The sequence below is a fragment of the Cinclus cinclus genome, chromosome 12 (genome assembly GCF_963662255.1).
Source record: "Cinclus cinclus chromosome 12, bCinCin1.1, whole genome shotgun sequence".
NCBI classification, from domain to species: domain Eukaryota; kingdom Metazoa; phylum Chordata; class Aves; order Passeriformes; family Cinclidae; genus Cinclus; species Cinclus cinclus.
This window is the reverse complement of record NC_085057.1, coordinates 10,731,069-10,741,284: the sequence shown is the minus strand read 5'-3', so window position 1 is coordinate 10,741,284 and position 10,216 is coordinate 10,731,069. Positions and strand designations below refer to the sequence as shown.

The 10,216-nt window shown below is 46.5% G+C and overlaps 1 non-coding gene across 1 annotated transcript; it reads left to right on the top strand.

Moving 5' to 3' along the window:
- Positions 1–8,334: 8,334 nt before the first annotated feature.
- On the top strand, positions 8,335–8,417 carry TRNAL-UAA (transfer RNA leucine (anticodon UAA)). The gene has a single exon. It is a non-coding gene; the product is annotated as a tRNA-Leu (tRNA).
- The last annotated feature ends 1,799 nt before the right edge of the window (positions 8,418–10,216 follow it).

Here is a 10,216-nt window from a genome sequence, read left to right as displayed (position 1 = left end):
CACCTTGCCCTTTGGTGTTGGTGAGGTTCCCCAGCATCACCAGCTGTCTTGCCAAGGACAGGTGCTGCAGGCTTTTAGTAAACTAAAGTTGGACTGAGATGCGTGAGCTCATTTTAGGGGAACATCAGGCAGGCAAGAGACTGGCCCCTGACCCTGGGCTTGTATTGCAGGCATATGTTAAAGGACTCTGACTGTACTTGCTCACTTTGATTTAAACTGCTGTCTCACCCCTCTGCCTCTGCTGCCCGTGTTTCACAGTGTGTTCTTTGGATGTCTGAATTGTTGGCCTAGGTCTATGATGTCTAGCATCGTCCCCAGAAGCATTCTTTTTACAGAGAAGTTATTTGCACATCTGCATTTACTTTCCCTGTGCCTTCAATGCTCATATCTGGACCATTTCTTCCCCTGGTGCTCTGAGTACTTTCTTTCAGTGTGAGGGGTTTGAAGAGTAAAGAAAAGAGCAAAGAGAGGGAATCTCTTTGGGAGTTCTCTAAAATTGACCAGGGAAGGCAGTGGCAATTGATCCAGAGACTGCTGGAGGCAGCAAAAGTCTCCCAGAAAAGACTCTGTAGTTTTCATATTGGGCCCCAGCTGTGTAGAGAATGCATTAGGGAGCCCAGCCCCTCATGCTGGGTGCTGTAGGGACACAGGACAGGACAGAACATGCACACACATACACACATCCTTTCTTGCACGTGTACACATTATATCAGATGCTTTTGGATCTTCAGTTAATTGTTATGTATTGGCTGGTCCTCTTGGTACACAAATGAACACATATTACCTACTTTATCCTCTACTTAGCTGCTAATTAGGAGTTTTTTAGGACATACAATTGGAGGTGTTACTAATTAACTCAATTGTGGACCAAGACTAAAGCTGTTATTTGCTTTGTCATAGCTATAGAAAGCCAAATAAACAAATAGTAGTGTCTTTTCAGTCTTTCCCCTGCGCTTTAGCACAGCTGTTCAGCAAAATAATAATAATTTCATTGTCTACTTTCCAAAACTTTATGTTTAAAGTAGATAATAAAAAATCTCTATATGGTTTACTTTGCCTAATGATTACAAATTCAGGCTGTAAATCCCAGAAGAAAGAATACATCTTACTTAAAAAAGCCCAAACACAGAAAAAAGTCCAAACAAAAGGAAGCAAATGAAGAAGGAAATATGTTAGAGTTTGTCTGACTGTTGCTTATGATCAGATGTTCTGAAAGAAGCCATTGGAGAGAAGTGCTTGATGTCCAGAGGACTTTAGAGGGGCTTAGTATTTATTTCACTGTGGCTCTTCTGTGTAAAAAAAAAAAAATGTAATTGCAGCATATTAGCATAAATTTGAAGAACTAATTCTTTCCTATCTTTTAACTTCAGAAGTTTCTTTTCCAGTTTCCCAGGAAGACACCAGCCACATGATTTGGGATAGTTTTCTTGTGTTGTACCCTCTCCTGGTGGCCCTTTCCACTTGGAGATGGCCTTGCCCCTCAAAGGCCTCTGTTCCATGGGAGGAGCAAAGGATGGGAAGGACAGGAGCCAGCTGATGGGAATGAAGTGAATCAGGAAAAGCAAAATGAAGGGTGTGAAATGCCAGACAGAAGATTGACTGTGGATCTGAAGCTGTTGAACTTCACAGGTTTGCCCTCCTTCACCCCCATCCTTCTCTTTCATAAACCTCTTGTCCCTTTACCTTGGTAACATGAACATGAATTACAAGGCAACAAATGGAAATAGAAATGCCCACGGTCCTGGTGTCCCCTAGCAGGCAGGGCTGAGCTCACAGAAACAGGTGAGTTCTCAGCCCTCAGCAGTTTCCTTCAAAGGTTACATCTAATTAGGATGATCCTGGATTTTGACATTATTGATGTTTTTAGCAAGTTGGTCTCTTCCAAGGCGGCAAAGAAGTCCAGCTGGGAACCCATATGGAGAAAAATATATATATTCCATAAACTTGTTATCCCTAGAAAACTTCTTGTATGTACTATGTGTGAGCTCACTCTACACACCTACTCTTCTCCACAATGTGATTTTAGACATTTCATGACAGCCATCTGATACCTGTCAGCATTTTAATATTTCTACTTGGAATCCACTGCAAGGCAGGTGATGCTCTCTTTTAGAGAGGAAAACATTTTCTTGGTCTTCCCATAAATTTTTGGTCATCCACAGCAGTCTCAGTCATCAGTGATTTCCACATGGCTTTGATGTGTGGAAGATCAAATTCACCCTAATCTGATTATTTTCTGGAAAACACAGTGCAGGTGCTTAGAGATTATCACCAGTGAGTTCCTTTAACACCCTGGCAGTGGCAATCCTTGGGCATAGTCCAAGATTCAGCATTGTGTCAGTTTGAGTTCTAACTTTAAAACAATTTAATTTAGTACAGCAGATATATGTCCAGTTATTTCAGCACAGATGGTGGGGAATAAGTTATAAAGGTATTGGAATGGTGCCTGAGGTAGGTACCCATATCCTCAGAAACACAGATTGGGTGAAGCAGACAGAACTTTTCCTTCTTTCAGTTCTAATATAAGCAGACTAACAGTGGTCATGGGGGTGCAGCCTGGCCCCAGGAATGTCTGCTCCTTAGCTGAGGAGCTACAGTCACACACACTTTAGCCCACCCAGGGGTGATAAGTGGATGGCAAAACTGCATTTTAAGCCTAGCTCAAGGCTGCTCCTGGGGAGAGGCACTGACAGCACTGCCTGAACATTCACCTGCATCTCATCCCATGCTAATGCAGCATGAACTGATGTGCTCCAGGCTGAGCCTGCCCACACCCGAGGGAGGGTGCCCCCAGCCCACCAGAAATGCTGTCACACTGCCAGCTGGGTGCTCCCTTCGACAAAACTCTGTCCCCTCACTTCCTACATCCATTCGCTTGTCAAGAGCAGGCTCATTTTAACACTGTGGATTCTAAGTTTTCTCTGATGTAATTATTGTTTGACACTGCAGCCTTTCCAAGCACCTTACATAAGGAAAAAGGGAGAATTAAATATGAGAAGCCTAAAAATAACACTGTTAAAAGGAGGCAGAAGCTGTTTTGTGAGCAGCAGGAATGATGTGGTGCCTCTGGGAGATGGTACGTGGAGCCAAAGGAGATGTTCTGCTTTTAGGCAATCCCTTTTACTGTATTTCAGTGAAGTTCTGCACTTTTCTGAAGTTCTTAGGTGCCGGGCTTTTAAAAATGAGTCTGTTCTTTCTCTTTGCTTTTGCAAAAAACACGACTTTCATGCCATTTCCCAAGTCAATCTTCTTAAACAGACTGCAGCCAAAATTCCCCTTCCCTAATTAACCTGGAATGGTTTTTGAAGAAGTTTTAGCCTCAGAGAACATCAAATTTAGCTCTTAGCCTGGAGCCAAGCTCTGGGCTAAAGAACACATGTCATTTTAGGAATTCATGCAGATGCACCTTGACATCTGGGATGTGATCTGTGGCCTGCACATTTCCCTGCTGAGCTAACAAGCAGGAGTGGGCACTGTTGATGCTGCAGGTGGAGTGCAGAAGGTTTTCCCCATTCATTCCAGCACTTTTGTCCAAGGCATGTAAATAATTGCGGGACACATTTTTGACAAATGTGAACCTCTTCTACTGGTATTTGTCCACGTGCAACTCAGTCACCTCATTTTCCCCTCTGGGTTGATCCAGAGGAGCGCTGCTGCAGTATTTCCTAAGTTGTGGTCCCAGAAGGGATGGAGTTCTCCACTGAGCTGTTGTTTACCTGAGCTAACTCCTCTGTCATGTGAAAAGGCAGCCAAATGTATGTCAGACATAAGTTTTTATTGTGTGATTTTGGAATGACCTTAATAGAGCCTAGTTTACACACATCTGGTGATCAATACATGCTGAAATGCTGGTATGGAGAGTGGGGCTGGTTAAGGATCATGTGCCTCAAGTTAGGATTGGCCAAGTTTTTTTGGAATGACTGTAGAAAAGCTGACTGTGTGCATTGGGCAAGAACAGATGAACATGCAGCGAATATCTTATTTACATCCAGTCCCTTTATGACTTCATGGTTTGGGCACTCAGCATCTGAGGCATCAGTACCACAGCACTGTGATCCCTGAAGTGTTCTTGAGCTTTCCCTTCTGTAAAGATGTGACTTATTTTCTCTGTTTGGAAGACACGTGGGACAGTGACAGGAAGAGATGTGCCCATGATAGTATCTTTCACAAAATCCAATTCAGACTGAAAAAGGGCACAGTCTTGATGAACTACTTGTACATCCTGTCCAGAACACCTTTGGGAATAATTGAATATGGAGAGTTGATGACTTTGAAATGCTGAACCATTGCCATTCATTCCTGACATCTCCTTAGGAGCCCACTCAGATTTAAAGCAGAAACAATGATGCAAAACCAGGTTACTTTGAACCCTCAAGGTTGATTTTTTGAGAAACTGTCTGTTGTCCAATAAATATTTGCAGAAAAATAACTGGGAAAATAATTTAGACTAGTGATACCTTGTGGAAAATTGTAGACATCTGGGACAGCAATCCTGAGAAGGAGAAAGTACTTTAGCTCTGGTAGCTGCTTTTGGTCTGATGGGGGTTTTGTTGGTTTTTTTGAAGGAATTTACTTAAAAAAGAAGACATATTTTCCCTCTGGGATAAATAGCCTCCCATAATTACACAACTCCACTGGTTTTTAATCAAGTCTGTGTGCCCACAGTAAGTGGTCTTTGGTTTTCTGGCCAAACACCAGTATTTGCAAACTACATGGAAAACCTTTCCTCTGGAGCTACACAGAACCGTGAGGTTTGCAGTTCCATGGGGCTGATTTGTGCCAACATGCAGCAGGGCATCACGTCAAATTCTGCAGAGTATAAGCCTTCCCCCACAACAATACAACATGAATTTTCTAGCCATCCTGTAACAAAAACCCTCTGAATACAAAGAAAGGCTGGCTTGGTTTCCTGAATTGCCTCTCAAGAGAGAGGAAAGACAGGGAGCAAGAGTGATCTTCTGTGCTTGCTTGCCTGTTTGTTCTTAAACCTACTGAGGCCCAGTTAAATAGTAATGTTGTTCAACTCCTCTTTTTGTCAATGAACTCCAGCTACTCTCAAAATGTGGTGGTTTCCAGACATGAGAGATACCAGTAGTGTATTTTAAGTCTGACAAAGTCCTAAGAGATTCCCCATTAATTTCTACATGAACACAGCTATAAGCAGCATGAAGTTTCCCCCCAAGGCTATGGCACAAGGTGGAACCAAGCTGTCATCTCACACGTAAGCTAAGGTGACCCTGGTAGGGCTGCCAAGGCTTCAGGTCACAGAGCTCCAAAGGGAGCACAGCCCACGTGCTGAACTGCTTTCATAGCAGGGGAAGGGCACAAGAGGAGCACAGAAGAGGACCCTGTCCCACTTTCACCCTTTTCCAACTAGTTCCTAAAGTGATGATGAGAATGTTTTTGCCTCCACATGAATAAAATGGAGCAGTTTTGGCCTGAAATCCCTCAAAGTGTCATTTTTACTTTACTGTGCTCTTAACTTTAAGGCTTTGGATTTTTTTATTAAATTACCAATCAACCACTCTTCAGCTGCAGTGCTAGCATGAGGGACAGAGTTGCCTCCAGAGGCTGTTTAAATTAAACACAGACCTACTGAATAGACACCAAGTGCCAGAATATCTCTTTTGGAGGGAGAAGAGGGGAGAAACAGCTTTCCAGTTAACATTGCCAATGTGTTTCTGAACCAAAGGATGACACCTTCCTGACTTCAGGACATTATTGTCTTTTTCTGGCAGAACATGTGTTCTGAAAGCCTATAGTCGTGTCATCTTCAAGCTGACATTTCGTGGGGATACTGCAAGCAAGGCACAGCCATCCTGGCTTGGGCTTGCACAGGAGACATCCAAGACAGTACATGTAATTCAGCTGATATTACAACCCTGCCAGAGGCAAGGCTGACTCCAGACTCAGCCAGGGCTCTGTGCAGGTTTGCAGGTGAAGCCAACCAACCCTGTGGGTGATGCACAGCCAGGGCAGACCCTGGGAAGCAGCTGAATTTTTAAATACAGACATGTTGTGCCTGTGACCCCCTTGGATATGTGTCATGGTAAGTTTGAACCAGGCCAGGGAAGCTGAGCTGCCCCACTCCAGTGCCTCTGTCGGCTGTCCATGGAAATTGTCTGAAGGTTGGGCAGCAGTGGTACAAGAGCAAGCTCATATCTCATTGTCCTGTTCCTGGTCCAACCCTCCCCGCAGCAGCAGAAACACCAGCACACCAGCCATAAAGGGGGCTCTGGAAAGGCTGGAAAGGCTCAGGGGCTTTGGGAGGAAGGGCAGTCAGTGCCCAGCAGCAGGTCTGTGCTCGGGCTGGTCCCTTCCCGCAGTTTGATTTTGTGGCCATGTCCCAGCTCAGTGTGTAAATGTGCTGTTGGCCAGGCTCTGGAGGCTGTTTCAACACAAGCATTTATGGTGAGCTCAGGGAGGCTTGGAGGGGGCTGTGGGAGAGAGTGGCCCCTGGAGAGAGCAGCAGATGCATTGTGCAGCCCTGCTGTTCTGGGCCAGCATCTCCATTCCTTGCCTGTGCAGGATGGATGCCACAGAGCAGGAAGCATCACTCAGACCTGCTCACTCACACATCCATAGCACTCCCTCCCTCCATGCATGCATTAAACCTTCACTGGAACAGAATTCCACTGCTTTATTCATCCCTCGGGCTGCCAATTCAACTAGCATCTCTCAGCCTGGACCCAAGGAGTTAAGGTGAGTTGTTAACTTCAAAGTTGGGCTCTTTGGGGATCTGAGCATTGTGGGTCATGGCCATCCTTGCGGGCAGGTCCCTTCTCTCCGTGCTGTGAAAAGCAGATGTGGTAAAAACTTCCTTTTGGGGAGGGCACGATTAATCTTTGCTTCTTAGAGGATGACAAATATATTATATTCACTGACATGCACAAGCATTCTCCTCTGCTGATGGGTGACCCCTGTCTTAATGCCAAGTGTGTGAGATCCAGCTCTGTAAACGAAGAGGAGAGCTTTGCAAGCTCATTAATGCTTTGAAGTCGCTCATTAGGAGCAGATTCCTCGGGAGCTGGCAAGCACAACACCCTTTGTGAGCATGATTTCATCTGATATTAATGTGGGTGCTGCAGCTGGAGGCATCCAGGGATGCTGTGCTGTGATTCTGCACACACAGACCAGCACGGCAGATTGCTGTGGCTGTAATGAGCAGGGTAAAAAGGGAAAGTTTCTGTCCCCTCTTGTGAGTTTTCCTCCTGGCAGCATATGAATAGGTTGACCCAGTCCTCCGCTGAGCTGAGGACGTGCAGCATTCTCTCATGGGATATCTGGAATATTTTTCCCTTTCTTCCTACTACCTGTGAATTATCTCTGGAGGTGGGGTTGCCCCCCCTCCCCAAGAGGAGACTGAGAAGCTCCGTGTCACCCTCTTTTGAGGTCTGGAAATGTCCCTTTTCAGTGCCTCTCACCTTTCCATCATCTAATCAGAAGCCTTCCAAGTGGTCAGCTACCCCAGGGTGAAGCAGTGAGCAGTCCCTGTGGAAGAAAGGAAGAAATTGCTCCCACCCTGAAGCAGGACAGGACCAGGGCAGCCTGGCTGAGAGTATCTCCAGCAGACAGAACCCTCTGGTGAAAGGCCCTGGCAGGGTTTCTCTGTGTGATAACATTGATAACATCCCTCTGTGAAGGTGCTGGCCTGAGAAGGTTGACCATGGCTGAATTCAGAAAGAAACATAATCAGGCTCCTGTGGTGTAAGGGCTAAAGACTTCCTGCACATGGGCACCTGAGGGTTGTGGGTTTGAGTCCCATGAGGCTCAGTAATGGTGTTTGGTTTTTTTATTCTCCCTAGATGATGGAAACAAAGCTGTACCTCATCCCAAAGGAAAAATAAAGACCTTCCTGTACCACTGTCTGTCCCAGCTAAATGCACTAGCAGAGTACCTTATGCAGACAGGAGAAGGTAAGGAGTGGAACCTGGGGTGCAGAGCCAGGGCTTTAACTGTGTGCTTTAACTGTCTGGCTGAGAGCTGCTAGGCTGTCAGAGTGCTCCCTTCCCCTGAGGACCCAGTGGGGTCAGGAGGAACCTCTCAGAGATGTCCCTCCTGCTCCAGGGTCCCTGTTGGCATCACCAGCGGTGACTGTGCTCCTTGCACGAGGATCTAGGGTGGCACACAGGGGCTGTGCCATTCTTCCTAGCCCATTTGACCTGCTCTCCCCTAGTGAGATCTTTCATCAGTTGCTGGGGATATTAAAGAAAGAAAGCAAAGAGGGAATGGTGTCACTGGGCTTGGGAAGTGTCCTGGGTTGTGACCCTGAGGGCTTGATGAGGTGTGAGCTCTCAGGGAGGAGTTGGTGGGCCAGGGGAGAGCCCAGGGCCCACCAGGATGGCCGAGTGGTGAAGGCGTTGGACTTAAGATCCAATGGGCGCATGCCCGCGTGGGTTCGAACCCCACTTCTGGTAGGACCCTCATTTTCCTCCAGGTCCAAAGTTCCCAGCCCAGCTTTTGGGGCATCACTTCAGAGCAGATATGGGATCTCTGGCCCCGAAGCCATTCCATGCCCCAGCACGAGGACCCTGGTGGGACTGGGCCTCCCTGCCAATCAGGCTGAATGTGTGCAGAGACGCAAGCCGTTCCCTCTGGCACACAGGCTGTGGATCTCCTCTTCCATGCAGGGAATGCTGAGACAGTCATAGGCTTGAATCCCACATGCTCCCAAAATAGCAACTTGTTTTTCCCATGGCAGAAATAGAAAAACCTGATTACACAGAAGGGGGGAAATAAAAAGGTGTTGAACACTAAATATTTCAGGCAAGTCACAAGGGGAAACCAATGTGAACAAGTGGGTTCAGGGAAACAGATTTGGGGTTTGTGGAGTTCATTCCTTTCATCAGCCCCTCCCCATGACCCCAGGCCCATTACAGACTCACCCAAAGCAACATTTGGCGCTCTCTGAGGGGATTTGGCAGAGTCACAACCCCCTGGAGGAAGCCAACATGGCAGGAAGGTGTTCCTCATGCTGCTGGTTAGATTTGGGAAATGCATGAGGAGCTGAGAGCTGCTCCTCTGTTGCACAGTGTCACTGTGCCATGGTCTATTTTGGGTCAGTGCCTCCAAATGTTCACGAGACTTTTGCTCCCTTCCTCGTGTGCGTGGATGGGCAGCAGATATTTCCCCTGTAGAGGGTTAGGCTGCTGGACTAGCAGAGATGCTGTCAGATTTTCATTTGGCTGCTTTGCTCCAGCCTGAGGCCAATCGGAAATGTCCTACTGCTGGGACATGATTTGAAGTGATGGTGTTAATTTGGCTAATTAGGATTCCTGGGAAGCGTGTGCTTCTCGCAAATCAGCTTACCATTGCAGTATCACTGCAAAGAGTTATTTGCTGGTGCATGGGGTTATGTATGAATTTATGATTATGATGTAGGACCATTAATTTCATGTTTGTGGCAGATGATACAGCTCAATTAAAAGTTGCACGTCGAGATCTTTGGCTCTCTCTGATATGTGGGAATCAGATGGTGGCCACCAGGAAGTCTTAAAGGGCCTTATGAGTGGCCATATAACAAATGGGGCAAGACCCAGAGGAGAGGACAGGGAAAGAATTACTCTGCTCCTCTCCCATTTGATTAGTGTTGGGATGGAAATTTTGTGCTTATCTGCTATAGCTGACTTGTTGCAACCAACCTCAGTTATTAAGTGACACAAAGAATGACAAAAACATCTCTGAGATATCCCAGGGGCTCTCAGCAATGCTGTGGGTCAAGTCCTTTGCTTCTGATGGCTTGGAGTCAGACTCCTGTCTAGTTCACGTGTCAGAGGCATTTGGTGGCCTTTGCTGAGTTTGAAACTGAAATCTCCTCATTTGAGCTTCTCTGCTGATCCATAATCTCACAAAGCTTGTGTTTTTACTGCCCAAGGGGTATGGGTTCTGCCTGTTTCAGATCCCTTGAGGGTGCTTATCCACTTTGCAAAACTATTGGGCAGACAGAATATCATCTGGGAGCACCAAGAGCTGAATTAACAGCCTTTGTATGGCACAACCCACCAGAGTTGTAGGGATGGCTGGGGCCAAATGTTAATATGAGTCAGGATTGGGATCAAATGGCAGACCCCTGTAAGAGTGTGGGGCTGGAGATCTGGGGATTGTAACAGCAATGAGTCCAGTGCCAAGGTAGGAGAAGGTTGTGGGGACTGATAAGTGAACTGCCTTATATGAGGCCATAGCTTTCCCCCTTCTCACCCCACATCCTCCAAGGGGC